This window comes from Triticum dicoccoides, chromosome 1B (assembly GCF_002162155.2).
Source record: "Triticum dicoccoides isolate Atlit2015 ecotype Zavitan chromosome 1B, WEW_v2.0, whole genome shotgun sequence".
In the NCBI taxonomy this organism is placed as follows: Eukaryota; Viridiplantae; Streptophyta; class Magnoliopsida; order Poales; family Poaceae; genus Triticum; species Triticum dicoccoides.
The window spans coordinates 525,015,419-525,032,613 of NC_041381.1; positions in this window are offsets into that span (position 1 = coordinate 525,015,419).

Consider the following 17,195-nt stretch of genomic DNA (forward strand, 5'->3'; position numbering starts at 1 on the left):
AGTATATTGTCATGGATCCTCCAGCAAGTTGAGCTTGCCTATCCCCCTCATGCTAGCCAAATTCCTTGCACCAAGTAAAAAATTACTTGTGCTTCCGTAATACCCTTAAACCAGTTTTGCCATGAGAGTCCACCATATCCACCTATGGATTGAGTAAGATCCTTCAAGTAAGTTGTCATGTTGCATGCAATAAAAATTGCACTCTAAATATGTATGACTTATTAGTGTGGAGAAAATAAGCTTTATACGATCTTGTGATATGAAAGTAATAAAAGCGATGGACTGCATAATAAAGGTTCATATCACAAGTTGCAATATAAAGTGACGTTCTTTTGCATTAAGATTTCGTGCATCCAACCATAAAAGCACATGACAACCTTTGCTTCCCTCTTCAAAGGGTCTATCTTCTACTTTATGCAAGAGTCAAGGTGATCTTCACCTTTCCTTTTTATTTTATCCTTTGGCAAGAACCTCGTGTTGGAAAGATCCTGATATATATATCCAATTGGATGTAAGTTAGCATGAACTATTATTGTTGACATTACCCTTGAGGTAAAACGTTGGGAGGCAACACTATAAGCCCCTATCTTTCTCTGTGTCCGACTAAAACTCCATAACCATAAGTATTGCATCAGTGTCAGCAATTGTGAAAGATTAAATGATAGTTGAGTATGTGGACTTGCTGAAAAGCTCTTATGTTGACTCTTTCCTATGTTATGATAAATTGAAATTGCCTCAATGACTGAGATTATAGTTTGTTAGTTCTCAATGAAGTTTCTGAACCATACTTGATATTGTGAATAGATTGTTACTTGAGCATAAGAAATCATATGACAATATATATATGTTGCTGTTATAAGAATGATCATGATGCCCTCATGTCCATATTTTATTTTTATCGACACCTCTATCTCTAAACATGTGGACATATTTTTCGATATCGGCTTCCGCTTGAGGACAAGCGAGGTCTAAGCTTGGGGGAGTTGATCCGTCCATTTTGCATCATGCATTTATACCGATATTTATTGCATTATGGACTGTTATTACACGTTATGTCACAATACTTATGGCTATTCTCTCTTATTTTACAAGGCTTACATGAAGAGGGAGAATGCCGACAGTTGGGATTCTGGGCTAGAAAAGGAGCAAATATTAGAGACCTATTCTGCACAGCTCCAAAAGTCCTGAAACTCCACGAAATTCATTTTTGGAATTAATAAAAAATACTAGCAAAGAAATCAGCGTCAGGGGCCCCACACCCTGTTCACGAGGGTGGGGGCGCGCCCCCTGCCTTGTGGGCCCCCTGACAGGCCTCCGGTGCCCATCTTCTACTATATGAATTCTTTTACCCTAGAAAAAAAATCAGAAGCAAGCTTACGGGATGAAACTCCTCCGCCACGAGGCAGAACCTTTATGGAACCAATCTAGGGCTCCGGCGTAGCTGTTCTGCCAGGGAAACTTCCCTCAGGGAGGGGGGAAATCATCACCATTGTCATCACCAACGATCCTCTCATCGGGAGGGTCAATCTCCATCAACATCTTCACTAGCACCATCTCTTCTCAAACCCTAGTTCATCTCTTATATCCAATCTTTGTACCAAAACCTCAGATTGGTACCTGTGGGTTGCTAGTAGTGTTGATTACTCCTTGTAGTTGATGCTAGTTGGTTCATTTGGTGGAAGATCATATGTTCAGATCCTTAATGCATATCAATACCCCTCTGATTATGAAAATGAATATGATTTGTGAGTAGTACATTTGTTCCCGAGGACATGGGAGAAGTCTTGCTATAAGTAGTCATGTGAATTTGGTATTCGTTCGATATTTTGATAAGATGTATGTTGTCTATCCTCTAGTGGTGTTATGTGAACATCGACTACATGACACTTCACCATTGTTTGGGCCTAGAGGAAGGCATTGGGAAGTAATAAGTAGATGATGGGTTGCTAGAGTGACAGAAGCTTAAACCCGAGTTTATGTGTTGCTTTGTAAGGGGCTGATTTGGATCCACATGTTTCATGCTATGGTTAGGTTTACCTTAATACTTCTTTTGTAGTTGCGGATGCTTGCAATAGGGGTTAATCATAAGTGGGATGCTTGTCCAAGAAAGGGCAGTACCCAAGCACCAGTCCACCCACATATCAAATTATCAAAGTAACAAACACGAATCATATGAGCGTGATGAAAACTAGCTTGACGATAATTCCCATGTGTCCTCGGGAGTGCTTTTCTCATATAAGAGCTTGTCTAGGCTTGTCCTTTGCTACAAAAAGGATTGGGCCACCTTGCTGCACCTTATTTACTTTCATTGCTTGTTACCCATTACAAATTACCTTATCACAAAACTATCTGTTACCTATAATTTTAGTGCTTGGAGAGAGTACCTTACTGAAAACCGCTTGTCATTTCCTTCTGCTCCTCATTGGGTTCGACACTCTTACTTATTGAAAGGACTACGATAGATCCCCTACACTTGTGCGTCATTAGACCATGATGTCAGGAAACAAGGAGGAAGCAAAAAACTTATAGTTCTATATATACTAATAAGGAGGCACTTGCGTACGTGTGGATATGGCCCTGGTGGAATCCACTGTCATCTTCTCCAATTAAAGTCATCTCCTGATTCCTCTTGTTTGTTGATCATGTTGACAATGCGAGATGGCAGCACCACGACGAGCGCAACAACTCGAAGGATGATGGAGAGGGCCCTACGGATGGTCTGATACATCGCCTGCTGCTCGTTCAGGAAGCCAGGATCATAGGGCCACATGTCCGCGATGGCATTGTCGTTCGCTTGTTCGCCGGTGCTTCGTCCTTCCGCGAGCCGGTGCTCATTGAGGAGATGGAGGTTGCAGCACAGGTCCTCCTACGCTGGTAGCTCTTCCGCCATTAGGGCATCGAAGTGCGGCTGCACCTGCTCTATGGTGAACTCGACATGCACCGGCTTGGGCGGTGCCGCCGGCTCCTGGTCGGAAGCCACGTCCATCGTCTGATTATCGTCACTCATCTCGGCGAGCTCACTCGCGAGCCAGCATGTCTGGCTACTGGACGCCTGGACTGCTACCAAGCATGAGTCTAACCGCCCTGGCCCACCCAGACCGCCTCCCTCGCCCGCTTTCCTCCTAAAACGGTCAGTGCCACCAGCGCCGCTTCCCGGTGCAGGCAATTACTCCGCGTTCAAACGACACAAGTGACGTCTGTCCGTCCATCTGCCACCCACATTAATGATACGCGGTTGCCGAGGCGGCTACTCCAATGCCACTCGTTCGTCCCTCTGTATCCCACCATTGCTATAAACTACTGCGCCGGCCATAGCCGCAGTCATCCGCCTCCGTTCCCTTTCTCCTGTCCACACCACTACTGCCCACCATGGCTTCCTGGTGCTCCAGCGCTCTTCGGGACAGGCGGACGACAGGCCAAAAGGAGATCGCAGCCATTGTTGCCGACTGGCTGGCCGGTAGGCAGCCGGAGGACGAGGACGTCCCAATGGAGACGTGGTAGTCAATGATCCGGCGCCAACCCCCTCCTCCGCGCCATCCTCACCGGTACATTGCACCATGACCATCAGCAAGGCCCGTGCCCAATACATGGACACGGTGAGGCATAAGCATGAGGAGCAGTTCCGGAGGCGCAAGCCGACGCCGACTACGACCACCATCTCCTCTAGGAGCACCTACAGGCGGAGGAGCAGATCGTCGTGGAGTGGGTGGAGCAGGAGGCATTGCTCGAGTCATACCGCACCCCCCGCAAGAGCCGTCTCGCGAGCTGGCGGTACCGCATGCGGGTGGCGGAGGTGGCAGCCACCTACAAAGAGGACAATGAAGCGGGCGAGGCGATGTTTGGCGAGACCGACGACGAGGCGGAGGACAATGCCGGCTCTGCCAAGGCCCCGCACGGCCGACACTGAGGTGGAGGACTTCGCCGGCTTCGGCGAGGCCCTGCTCTGCCGAGGCCCCACTGTTGGTGTCAAAACCGGCGGATCTCGGGTAGGGGGTCCCGAACTGTGCGTCTAAGGCTAATGGTAACAGGAGGCTGGGGACACGATGTTTACCCAGGTTCGGGCCCTCTTGATGGAGGTAATACCCTACTTCCTGCTTGATTGATCTTGATGATGTGAGTATTACAAGAGTTGATCTACCACGAGATCAGAGAGGCTAAACCCTAGAAGCTAGCCTATGGTATGATTGTTGTTCTTTTTCTGTCCTACGGACTAAACCCTCCGGTTTATATAGACACCGGAGGGGGCTAGGGTTACACAGAGTCGGTTTACCGAGGAGGAGATCTACATCCGAATCACCAAGATTGCCTTCCACGCCAAGGAGAGTCCCATCCGGACACGGGACAAAGTCTTCAATCTTGTATCTTCATAGTCCAACAGTCCGGCCAAAGAATATAGTCCGGCTGTCCGGATACCCCCTTATCCAGGACTCCCTCAGGAGCCCCTGAACCAGGCTTCAATGACGATGAGTCCGATGCGTAGATTGTCTTCGGCATTGCGAGGCGGGTTCCATCTCCCAATATTCCAAGATAAATTGCGAACACAAGGATCGTGTCCGGCTCTGCAAGATAAATTCCATATACCACCATAGAGAGAATAATAACCCACAAATCTGATCTGCTAACAACTCTTTGAAACATCACGCCACGGTCCAGTTTTTATCCAAACCGCTTTATTTACAGCAGGCTACCGCGCACATTACAAGGTGGTTTCATTGGCACGTCTTGTCAAAGAAGAGATTGTGTCCCTCTTATTATGGGATCCTCATCAATACGGGTATGGGTAATCTAATCGTGCCTGTTGGCATGACTCCGTGCTTTTAGACAAGTCCATAACGACCATGCTTGGGTACACTTGATATTCTTCCCCCGTTTATAAGGGAGTCAAGGCCTATCCCTCTATCTCCATGCACGCGCATCTCGCACCCCGAGTTACAACACCCAAAGCTCGAGCCTAAGCACCCCGGATCTTCGATCATGTCCGGATCTGACTATCAAGGCCAGTGGATGGCTTCCTCTGTCACAGAGGAGGATATTGCGAAGCTCAGGGAGGCCGGGTATTTGACCGCCGATGTCAAGCACAGGCTTCCTGCTCCCGAACAGGTTATTCCCACTCCCGAGCCCAATGAGAGCGTCGTATTTGTCTCCCACTTCCTCCGGGGCTTAGGCCTTACTCTTGACCCCTTTGTGAGGGGGCTCATGTTCTACTACGGGATAGACTTCCGATCTAGCTCCGGATTCCATCCTCCACATCTCGTCGTTTATCGTCGTTTGTGAGGCCTTCCTCCATATTACCCCCACTTCGGCTTATGGCTCAAGACTTTCAATGTGAAGTCGAAGATGATTGAGGGGCGACAGGCAGTGTGCGGAGGCGCCATAATAGGAAGGAACGCTGATGCTCCGTGGCCCAAAGGCTCCTTTCCGGAGGTATCTGATTTATGGCAATGGAGGTGGTTCTATGTCACAGCTCCTTGAGGCTCAAAGTGGGCTGCCGCACCCGCCTTCCGCTCAGGCCCTCCACCCCAACTGGTGTCATGGGCCAATGTGGGACTGAACTGGGGACCCACAAATGATGTACCGATGCTGCAGAGCCGCATTCGGGAGCTTCTCGAGAGGGACATTAGTTTTGTCAAAATAATCCACGTAATGCTAGTTCGGTGGGCCCTGCCGTGCAAACGTCGGCCTCTCCGGATGTGGGAGTTCAATCCAGAAGGCCCACGAACCATTCAGAACTTCCTCGGCATGACGCCCGAAGGGATGTATAAGTTGTTCTTCGGACCACGAATAAAGTGTCCGGACACCATCGAGGACGTGGGTCTGAGCTGCAATCGCCCAGATACCCAAGTAAGTAACCCTATAACCGAACACCTTGCTTATATTTGTCATAGCATTGTTCTGAACACTGTCCGCAACCAGGATTGGCTTAGCAAGGCAGAGAGAATCAGGTGTCCGTCCCCCCTTCCCGAAGGCTCGCCCAGCTCGGCCATAACCAAGATGCTCGAGCGGATGTTAAGCCAAGTGCCATCAAGGAAAGAGGGAGGGGAAGGTGAGCCTCATACATTTCTCATCCGAACCTGGAGAATTAATGTCTCCACGAGGGAGGATAGTCGAGGATGTGAATCCAAGGGCTCCTCCCCCTCGGGAAGAAAAAGGCTGCCTCCGAAGATTCAGAGATGGAGGCACTTAAGCAAGGGAAGAAACCTTCCTCAGGGAGCCCGGCGCCGAAGGACGTCCTCGCCGCGTCATGCCCACAAACGGGCCAGCCCTCCACCGAGCTGTAAGTTATTATATAAGAAGCTTATTGCCTTTTCCTCTGAGAGTAATAACCAGAATCTTTTTACAGTCCGGCTAGCAGTTCGTCTCAATAGGGTTCATCTTCGGGGGATCTTCTTCCGGAGATGATGGAGAGCGAAACCCCACCTACCTCTCCGCCACGTGAGGCGGGTGACCCTAAGGTGTTGTCGCGAAGGAGTCCAGATCCACTGAGGCCAAAATCTAACACTTCGGCCGCCCCGAGCCCGTCACGTTTGACTCCTTTGGAGGGCAATGGCAAAGGTCTGGGAGAATCCAGTGCCCGGCCAGACATACTGACGGGCCTCCTGGAGTCAGCTGCTCTCTCGGAGGATCACCGTACACTAATGGGTACGGTGTTGGAGAAAATTTCTTCCGCCACTAGCGGGTTAAATGAGGCTTTTAGGAGCTTGCTCAAAGGCTTTGAGGTACGCAATGCGCGGTTTTTTGGTTGTACCGTACGCGATAGATGTGCTCTGTATAGAAGTAGCCCCTGAGACTGTGGTTGCCAGCCCTAAGAGGCAAACGGAGGATCACATTCCCAGGTTTGATCGTACTATATTTATGCACAGGTTGCTAAGGGTCTGGCGGTAGACCGGACTGCTGAAGTGGCCGAATTGGGGCGAAAAGTTGATGTGGTGGATGCCGACATAGCTTATGAACAAGCGATTAGACGAGTCGCAGAGTATGCGCTCCGTGTTTCCGTATATGGTTTTAGGAACCGTGGAAAGTATTGAAATATTAATGTAATATGATGTTTGCTGCAGGTGGAGCTGCTGCCGTTGAGGCCCTGAAGGCGGAGCTGGCCCTAGCCAAGGAACAAGCCCGGATCAGCAATGCGGCTGCTCTAAAGGTAGCCGAAGACTTGAAAGCCAAACAGGCCGCTCATCTTCGAAGCGAAGAGAAGATAGCAGAGATGGCTGTTGAGCTGAGGGATGCCGCTGGCCGGTATGAACTTCTCGAGAAGGAGAATCAGGCAAAGGCGGCTGACCTGAAGAAGGCGCTGGATTCGGCTAAGGAGACGCGCTCTGAAATTAGGGGCGTGCGGGAGGAACTCCGACAGGCCGGAGAAATCGCGGCTGGGAATCCTTACTTGCTGCGGGTGAAGTTTTTAGATCCCGCGTATGCTCTGTTGGATAAGCTATGGAGCGCTGCAGATGAGTATGCGGACTTGGCGAAGAGTGCGACAGATGCGGCCAAGTTGTTCAAGGATCATAAAGATAACCAAATGGAGAGGCTGTTCTGGTCGCAATTTAAACCCCCAGCGCGCTCATTACTGTTAAATGAGAAGATGGCCGCTATAGCCGAGCTCCATAGACTGTCCGGCCTTGCGATGAGGTCCGCAATAGACCATCTATGGCCGAGTGAGCCAAGGCCGGACAGTTACTTTGGTTTGGTGCAACGATTATTTGGCGCCAGATCACGAATCGATGCCATGAAGAGGTTGGCATGTATAGAGGGTGCGCGGATGGCTCTTGCCCGTGTTAAGACATATTGGACAGATATGGAGGCCACCAGCGTTGCGACCCAGGGTCCGGCGGGAAGCCAAGACCCAGCCGAGCAGTATTTCGAGCAGGTCATAGAAGGTGCCCATAGAATAGAGGCTCAGTGCTCGAAGAATGTTGTGTTTGAGTGACAAGTCACTGAGTTGTAAACAATTATGTGTTACATATAGAGGCTGTTATTTATACTTTTTCCTAGAAGTATTATGATGTCTCCTGTGTGGCCATTAATGTATGCATATAACGTGAAAGTTAGCAGTCGTTGGCTTCAGCCCCCATGCATATAATGCGGGGGTGTTCGAAAAGATAGGCGTAACACACTTGATCCAACGTCTTGGTCCGTTAAGGAGGTGATCACACGTCGAACCAGGCAACCGGACTATATAGCTGTAACGCCTTCACTTAGCCGTAGGAGTTGAAAGGTGGGGCTACTATGTAGCCCCTGGTACTTCCACGTGCATCCCGATACGGTGCGCGTACTTGACCGGAAAACCGGTCCTTCGTTAATGCGGAGGAATCCTATAGATTCCGGGGAGTCCTCGAGTGGTTGACCAGTCTCTCGCTGTATCATGACAGTCAGTTTTCGGCTTTCTCTATTGAGGTGCTCATCCGGAATAACCAGGGCACAATTGCAGTAGTTCTCCTTTGGCCGCCTTAGCCGATAGAACGGAACGTAAGGCTGCAAACCCAGGAGCCGGGCTAACCAAACATTTGACCAAAGACATGATTCGGAGCTGACGCATATAAGGCCAAACTCGCGACGCCGAACACTCCCGAGGGTATTCAGACTTTATAACATATACTGGGCGGAATAACGCCCTTGACCCTGTAATTCCACGTACGTGCATTGATCTGTCATGGCGGAAAGCCTATAACGGTGGTGTCCCTTGTGGGTGTATGAAATGCCCATGGGATGTCAAGCAACAAAAGACAGTAAAGAAGGTTTACACAGGGGCTTAATCTAAAGAGAAACCTTTGCACGGGGCCCTGCTGCACGTCTGCGCCTTTGTCTCTGTTGTGCCGTATCCTGGAAGGGTGTCGCACGAAGAATGTCTGAAAAAAACCGAAAACTTCATGAAGAGAGAGTAAGCGTGCGAGAAGTTAGTTAGTCTTGATAGATGTTCGAGGTATGGCATATTTGCATATTAATGAGGCAAGCCGAATTGTGGGCCTTGTTATGTAATGACAGCCCCTAGTATCATTTTATGTGGATACATGTACGACGCCTAGCGCGGGTTTATCCGGGCTCTTGTGAAAAATGATGGACTGGACCCGTCTAACCGTGTCCGTGGTCTTGACGACCAATCATGCTTCCGGTAGGAGAGGCCGCTTAATGTCCGGCTACTATAGCCGCCGCGTACTGCTCTATCTTTCCGACAACGGTTATGACGCCATGTGGACCGGGCATCTTAGGTTTAAGGCAGGCGTAGTTCGGTATTGCGTTGAAGCAAGCGAAGGCCGTTCTTCCAAGCAATGCATGATAATCGCTGCGGAAGGGAGCGATGTTGAAGAGTAAGTTCTCGCTTCTGAACTTGTCGGGAGAACCGAACGTCACTTCTAATAGGAGGGAGCCCCAGCAATGGGCCATGGCGCCTGGAATCACTCCATTGAAGGTGGCGTTGCTTTTGCTTATTCTGGATGGGTCTATCCCTGTAAGTGCATCTAGCGCCCCTTAGTGATTTTGGTGTATTGAAGACTTATAGGTTAAAGGACTAATGTGTTTGTGAGTGTACACATGTCTATAAGTCTATGAGGAGTTTGATATTTACAGGGAAGGTCGACCCCTAAAAATGAATATCTTCGACTGAAGATTTTGGTATTTTTGAAGACTTTCATGAAGACTTTGAAAGTGAAGAAATTGGTGTAACCTTGAAGACTTGATATTCATGCGAGGAATATGAAGCTTGAAGACTTTCGTTTTCATAGTTTTGTTTTTCTCTTTCTTGAGTCATAGGAAACACCGTACTGTTAAAGGGGGTCGAGGAAATACTAAGGAAGAATTTCCAAGTGATGCTCAACTCAAAATCCTACACCTACCAAACCATTCGAGTGAAGCCTTTGGAAATCTCATACAGTTCAGTCAATTTCTTCAGTGACAGAGACGAAGTTCTTATGGTCGCTGAGGAATTTGTTCTGACTGAGGAGTTAGGAATTCGCCAATGCGGATTGCCTACACAATGAGGAACATGATAGCCCTGAGGAAATTGATAGTCAAATTGCTGACCGTTGCTGTGCTACGCGCCAGCTGTCCCAAAATATCTTATCCACCTAATGGTCATATGAGACAAGGGCATTTATGTCTTATCATGTCGAGCTTCTCCCTAGGCTATAAATAGCCGCCCCAACAACCACTAGCTGGTTGGCTGCTCTAAGAGAAACTGACACTTGTCATCCGAGAGCAACCCATCCTTCGAGGACTTTGAGCGAAAATCATCGAGTGAGGAAAAACCCCAAACCCAAACACCTACAAACCCAAAGTGATTGAGCATCACTGAAGAGATTGATCCTGCGTGGATCCGACGCTTGTTACCTTTGAAGACTGTGCTTCTTCCAGACGGTTAGGTGTCATGGTCTAGAGCATCCAAGAGGAATTGTGGATCGCCGAGTGACCGAGTCTGTGAAGGTTTGGAAGTCGCCTGAAGACTTACCACCAGTGATTGGACGAGGTCTGTGTGACCTTAGTTCAAGGAGAATACGATGAGGACTTGGTGTCCTGAGCTGCGTGCTCAGCGACTGGGTGTCCGGGATTGTGTGTCCTCAAGTTTAAATACTCAGCCGCTCCAACCAGACGTACAACTGAGACCACAGTTGGAACTGGTCTACCAAATCATTGTCTTCACCAACCTTACTGGTTCTATTTCCTCAACTCTTTCATTTCCTCATTACTGTGTTGAGTGATTGTTCATATCTGTGTTTGAAGACTTTGACTGAAGACTTTCTCAATTTCCTCAGTTCAATTTCTTCAATATGTTTGTCTTCATCTTGTGTTATCCTGTGTTTACGCTTCCTGTACTCTGTGCTTGTCTTCATTTCATCATGATGACTATGTCTGTCTCCTGTTATGCTTACTTATGAGTACTTATTCCGCTGCTAGTAGTTCTTCGCTAAGGAATTTCCTCACCGGCAAATTCCTCAGTGAAGAATTCATAAAAATCGCCTGTTCACCCCCCCTATAGTCGATATAACGCACTTTCAATCCCCATCCCATGGATGGTGTCTTGATATATCAGGTTAAGACTACTGCCGCCGTCCATTAGGATGCGAGTGAGATGGTATCCGTCAATGTTTGGGTCGAGCACCAAGGCAGCCGATCCTCCGTGCCGGATACCAGCCGGGTAGTCCCTATGATCAAAGGTGATCGGGAAGGCTGCCTAGGGATTGAATTTGGGGGCAGCGAACTCTACGTGAGTTGCGTGTACCATATTCACCGTTTTGACTTATGGTGGGAATTTTTTCTGGCCCCCCGTGTTCGGCTGGCGAGGCTCATCCTCGTCTTCGCTTGGTGTGGCCCTTTCCTTGTGTTTGGCGTTTAATTTGCCGGCCTACTTGAAGACCCAGCATTCTCTGTGGGTATGATTTGCAGGTTTGTCGGAAGTGCCATGGATTTGGCACAATCTTTCCAGTACTTTATTCAGGCCGGATGGTCCCTCTTTACTGCCCTTAAATGGCTTTTCCCCTTGACCAGGTCGAGAGCCCCTGAATCTGGCATTAACCGCCGTGTTGTCCGGACTATCGTTATTCCGATGTTTGTGCTTAGTGCGCCGTGGCTTCCTGTTGCCATCTTGAATTTCGGATGTGCCTGGGTCGCTGGTGCCTCTACGGGCCAACCAGCTGTCCTCGCCCTCACAAAATCGGGTCATAAGGCTTGTTAAGGCTGCCATCGTTCTCGGCTTTTCTTGGCCGAGGTGTCCGGCAAGCCACTCGTCTTGGATACTGTGTTTGAAGGCCGCTAAGGCTTCGGCATCCGGACAGTCGACAATTTGATTCTTCTTAGTGAGGAATCTATTCCAAAGCTTGCGGGCTGACTCTCGGGCTGCTGTGTTATGTGACTTAGATTGTTAGCGTCCGGGGGCTGGACATAGGTTTCTTGAAAGTTGGCCCTGAAAGCATCCACAAGTTCCTCCCAACTACCAATTTGAGTTTTTGGGGAGGCTTTTCAGCCAGTGACAAGCTAGTCCTTTTAACTTGAGGGGGAGGTATTTGATTGTGTGGAGGTCATCCCCACGAGCCATGTCTATGTGGAGGATAAAATCTTCAATCTAGACTCCAGGGTCCGTCGTTCCGTCGTATGGCTCTATATTCACGGGCTTGAATCCTTGTGGAAATTCATGATCCAGCACCTCATCGGTGAAGCATAAGGGGTGCACAGCCCCTCTGTATCTGGCCGTGTCGCGGTACGCCGTCAGCTGTTGTTTCTCCCGGTGTTGATTCCGGACTGGAATTCGATCAGTATGATCGCTGTGGTGACCATGATCCCGCGTTGGAGCACGTCCTCTAGATCCGTAGATGGATCTGGCCGCACTGGCCTTTTTGTCCAGGAGCTCTCATAAATCGTGTGCGGTATCAGTGGCTGCTCTATCGTGGCCATGAGGTGGTTGGTCTGGCTGAGTAGCCGTATTGTTTTTGGGCCTAACGGGCGATGTGGCTTCATCGTCGAATTCGGGTAGTAGTTTGCGCTTTAGGTAGCTCTTTATGTGGCGATCATCACCACATTTTCCCTCGGTGTCCAGCACCTTCTTCCATCTTCGGTTGAGTGTATCCTGCGCTGTTTGAAGCCTTTGCTTCTGTTTCTTCAAGTTCCTCGCCGTGGCCAGGAGTCTTCTGCGGAGGTTATCTTGTTCCAGTCGCTTTTCTGGGATGATGAATGCATCATCAACCGGACTGTCCTCCTCTTTGGAGGTAGTGTGATGAGTTCGGCCTTCTAGATCGCTATGATCGGGTGTCTGCTCCGGGCTGTGTTCGGCGTGACCTGGCTTGTCCTGCTCCATCGCTGGGTCCCTATGGTCATTGTTGCCTTCGGAGTCAACCAGAGTGTCATCCTATTTTGTGTTGTTATTGCTATTTTTACTGTGACTGGACTTAGAGCAGCGCCTGCGCCGTCGTTTTTGCTTTTGTCTGGGAGGTTTATCCTCCGTTGTGTCCTTTTTGTCACCATTGTCTTCTTTAGGCGTATCCACCATGTAAACGTCGTATGATGAAGTAGCAGTCTAGCGCCCTGTGGGCGGTGGTTCCGGGTCTTCCCCTACGTCGACGTCCATACCATTGATGTTATCGGAGTCGACGTCAAGCATGTCTGTTAGGTCATCGACAGTGGCTATAAAGTGGGTGGTGGGTGGGTCGCGGTTTTTTTTGTCCTCCGTATCCCACACGGGCCGGATATAGTCCGGCCAAGAGTCTCCTGATAGAGAGAGAGAGAGACCTTAATGAATCTAGCACGTCTCCAAAGGAGGAGTGCTGAAAGATATCCGCGGCGGTGAATTCCATGACCGGAGCCCAGTTGGGTTCGACGGGCGTGGATGCGCGCGGTCCGGAACATACGGCCGGAGATGAGTCCGGGGGTCTGGAGATACCGATTTCCTTAGGAGAGGAGTTTATGTTCGGCTCCAACGCTGGTGAGTGTGTGGCCTTCGGGGCGGGTTCCATCCACCTGTCCTCGGAAGGCATGACCTGCTCTGGAACGGAGTCCGAAGCTGTAGCAGGTGCGATGTTCCGAATATTGTCCGACTGCAGATCTAGGTCATGCACGTTGTGATCATTCGGCGCTCCTGGCACGGGCCCGAATCCGTCGAAGATCAAGTCTCCGCGGATGTCGACAGTGTAGTTTAGGTTTCCAAACCTGACCTGACGGCCAGGGGTGTAGCTATCAATCTGCTCCAGATGGCCAAGCGAGTTGGCCCGCAGTGCGAAGCTGCCGAATACGAAGATTTGTTCGGGGAGGAAGGCCTCACCCAGGACAGTGTGGTTGAAGGTCGGAGAAGCCATCTAGCCTTATAGCAACGACACTGAGGAACACTCAAAGAAAGCACCAATGTCGGTGTCAAAACCGGCGGATCTCGGGTAGGGGGTCCCGAACTGTGCGTCTAAGGCTAATGGTAATAGGAGGCTGGGGACACGAAGTTTACCCAGGTTCAGGCCCTCTCGATGGAGGTAATACCCTACTTCCTGCTTGATTGATCTTGATGATATGAGTATTACAAGAGTTGATCTACCACGAGATCAGAGAGGCTAAACCCTAGAAGCTAGCCTATGGTATGATTGTTCTTCTTCTTCTATCCTACGGACTAAACCCTTCGGTTTATATAGACACCGAAGGGGGCTAGGGTTACACAGAGTCGGTTTACAGAGGAGGAGATCTACATCCAAATTGCCAAGCTTGCCTTCCACGCCAAGGAGAGTCCCATCCGGACACGGGACGAAGTCTTCAATCTTGTATCTTCATAGTCCAATAGTCCGGCCAAAGCATATAGTTTGGCTGTCCGGATACCCCCTTATCCAGGACTCCCTCACCCGCCTCGCCAGCAACGAGGCAGAGGACATCGCCGGCTCCACCGAGGCCCCACCCCCTCAGCACCGAGGCGGAGGACTTCACTGGCTTCGACGAGGCCCTGCTTCGCCGAGGCCCCGCCCCGCCAACAAAGAGGCAAAGGACATCGCTAGCTCTGCCGAGGCCACGCCTTGCCGACAATGAGGGGGAGGTTTTCCCCCGCTCCGCCGAGGCCTCGCCCCGCCAACAACGAGATAGAGGACATCGCCGGCTCTGTTGAGGCCCCGCCCCACTACCAATGAGGCCGCGCCACACAGAAAACAAGGAAGAGTAGAACACGGTACGTCGTCGCTGCTCGGGTCCAAGTAAGGCCACCGCTGCTACCCTCTGGTTGAAGCCAAGCTGGGCGGGTTGAGCATTGACGACCGATTAGCTTCTTGGTGGCAACGTGGAGTTGGAGAGGTGTGCTGGACAATAAACTTGTGTTCGGCTCAGCCGACCGGACATGGGAAATGGGCGCTGGAGATCATAGATTAGGTTAATTAATTATACCTCTAGTGCACCCCTTTTTAGTTGAAGAATGTATGAAATGTAATGAAATCCGGCATGTTTATATGAAATCCGGTAGTGTATGAATGAATTTAGTTCGATTAGTTCAAATTCTTGTATCACTGGCATTGGATGAACATGCAAAACAATACATACTAGCATTAATCCCAGGGTGATAACCTCGTTTGTAGCAGTTTCACACGTACACCCTCCGGTCCTTTTTAGTCAACATATAAGTTTTGTCTGAAGTCAAAGTATCTCTACTTTGACCAATTTTATAGAAAAAAGTATCAATGTTCACAATGTAAAATCGACTTGAAACAAATCTAATATGAGAAGTAAAAAGGAATAGAGGGAGTACAAAAAGTTTGAGCTGCTTTTTAGCATTCCTGTACATTGCAATCAAACACACAGGCGTGTCAATTCATAGAGCATTCAAAACAATCGATGATTATGCATCTCAGTGAATCACATGTTAGATCCAATAGTTACTTCGCAACTAAAGAATAAAGAAAAATCGATCGATGCTGCTGACAGCAAAGGGCGTCCCATTCAAAAATATCAAACGCGTGTCTTATTGCTAACATCAATGAGCAAAATTTGACAAGGCTTTTGCATTACAAAATGTCAAATGCATGTTTTGCGTACATCAATGAGCAAACTTTGACAAGGTTTTCCCATTCCAAAATATCAAATGCCTACGATTGTGGAATGGGCAAGATTGGCCATCAATTCGGACATTGACATGGCACCCCACTACAAAAAAAGACACATCCGTGACATTTTGGGTTGAATTTTTTTTTCTGTCATGCTTATGACACTTCTATGACGATAGTTGTGACAGAACCTGTAGCGACTAGACTTCAAACAGTCTAGTCTCTGTGCATTAGTGTCATCCCTGGATCGGTAATGCTGACACGCACAGTACTTGAAGATTTATAACATAGTTTCAATCACACACTTGTTATGTATGAATGGGATGCACCAGTATCAAAAAGAACAATTGCAGTAAATGACTTAACCAAAAACTTACCTATAACAGCTTTTGGGTGCTCTTCAACCTCCTCCATGCTAACGTGGTTCACTTGTCCCCTATTGAAAGGGTTGGGCTTCTTCCCAGAGCTTCCATTGCCATTTCCATTCTTTGCTTCAAAACACTCGGTGGCGTAGTGTCCATTCTTCCCGCACTTGAAACAAGTAATGTGACTTAAATCCTTCTCGGCGGGCATTGCTGGGTTGGAACGGTTCTGGCTATTGCTTCCTCCATTCCCATTCCCATTCTTGGGGCCACTATGGTTATGCAAACTTCCTCCATTGGAATTATGGCCTCCATGGTTATGGTAAATGTGTCCTCCCGAGTTCAGGGTAAAAGGAGGTCTCTGCTGAGCTCCTGAATTGTATTTCCCTTGTCCATACTTCCTCTTGCAGCTATCTATCTGCTGCTGCTTCCATTCGATCATAAGAGCTCTATCTACCAACTCCTGGTAGTTGCTGAATGTTGCCACCATCAACTGCATGCTCAGCTCATCATTCAGTCCTTCGAGAAACTTCTCGTGCTTAGCAGCATCAGTGGCTACGTCATCAGGGGCATAATGAGCTAACTTACTAAACTCATCCACATACTGCCCCACTATGCATCCTCCTTGGCGCAAGTTGCAAAACTCACGCTTCTTCATGTTCATAGCTCCTGCTGAAACTGATCCCATGTAATAGTGTCAATGGGGTAAGTGGCTGTGAAATTCTCCCACCATGATGCTGCGGGTCCATCAAGCTGATGTGCAGCAAAACGCACTCTATCTGCATCTGTGCATCTTGTAGTGGTCAGCTCCCTTCCAATCTTGCGGAGCCAATCATCTGCAACAATCGGCTCGGTGCTACTAGAGAACACTGGAGAATTCAGCCTTAGGAAACGTGCTAAGTGGTCAACAGGTTTTGGTGGTGGTGGTTTGTTGTTGTTGTTGCCTTGGTTCTGATTCTGAACTAGTAGCTGCATCAAGGTATTCTGCTGCTGGATCAACTGAGTGAGCTCTGATGGGAAGGCAAATCCATTGTCACGTCTCGGGGGCATCTGATGGGTTTGGAAAAGGTGCGAAAATTGAATAGAATGAGGTCTAGAGGGGAAAACACTACCCATATGCACATGAGACAAACACAATCATAGCACACCAATAAATTCAAACAAGGGCTTACAATCGATCTAACTATCATTACAAAAGTGCTCGGACTATTCTATATACATGGGGGAATACTACTAATAATATGGTGGCCAAGTAGAGGATTTGATTGGTGGAAGACTCCATGATATCCACTCTAGCTTCATCAATGTAGTCGTCATCGCTATCATCAGGGTTAGAATCGGTGTCGTCGATGAT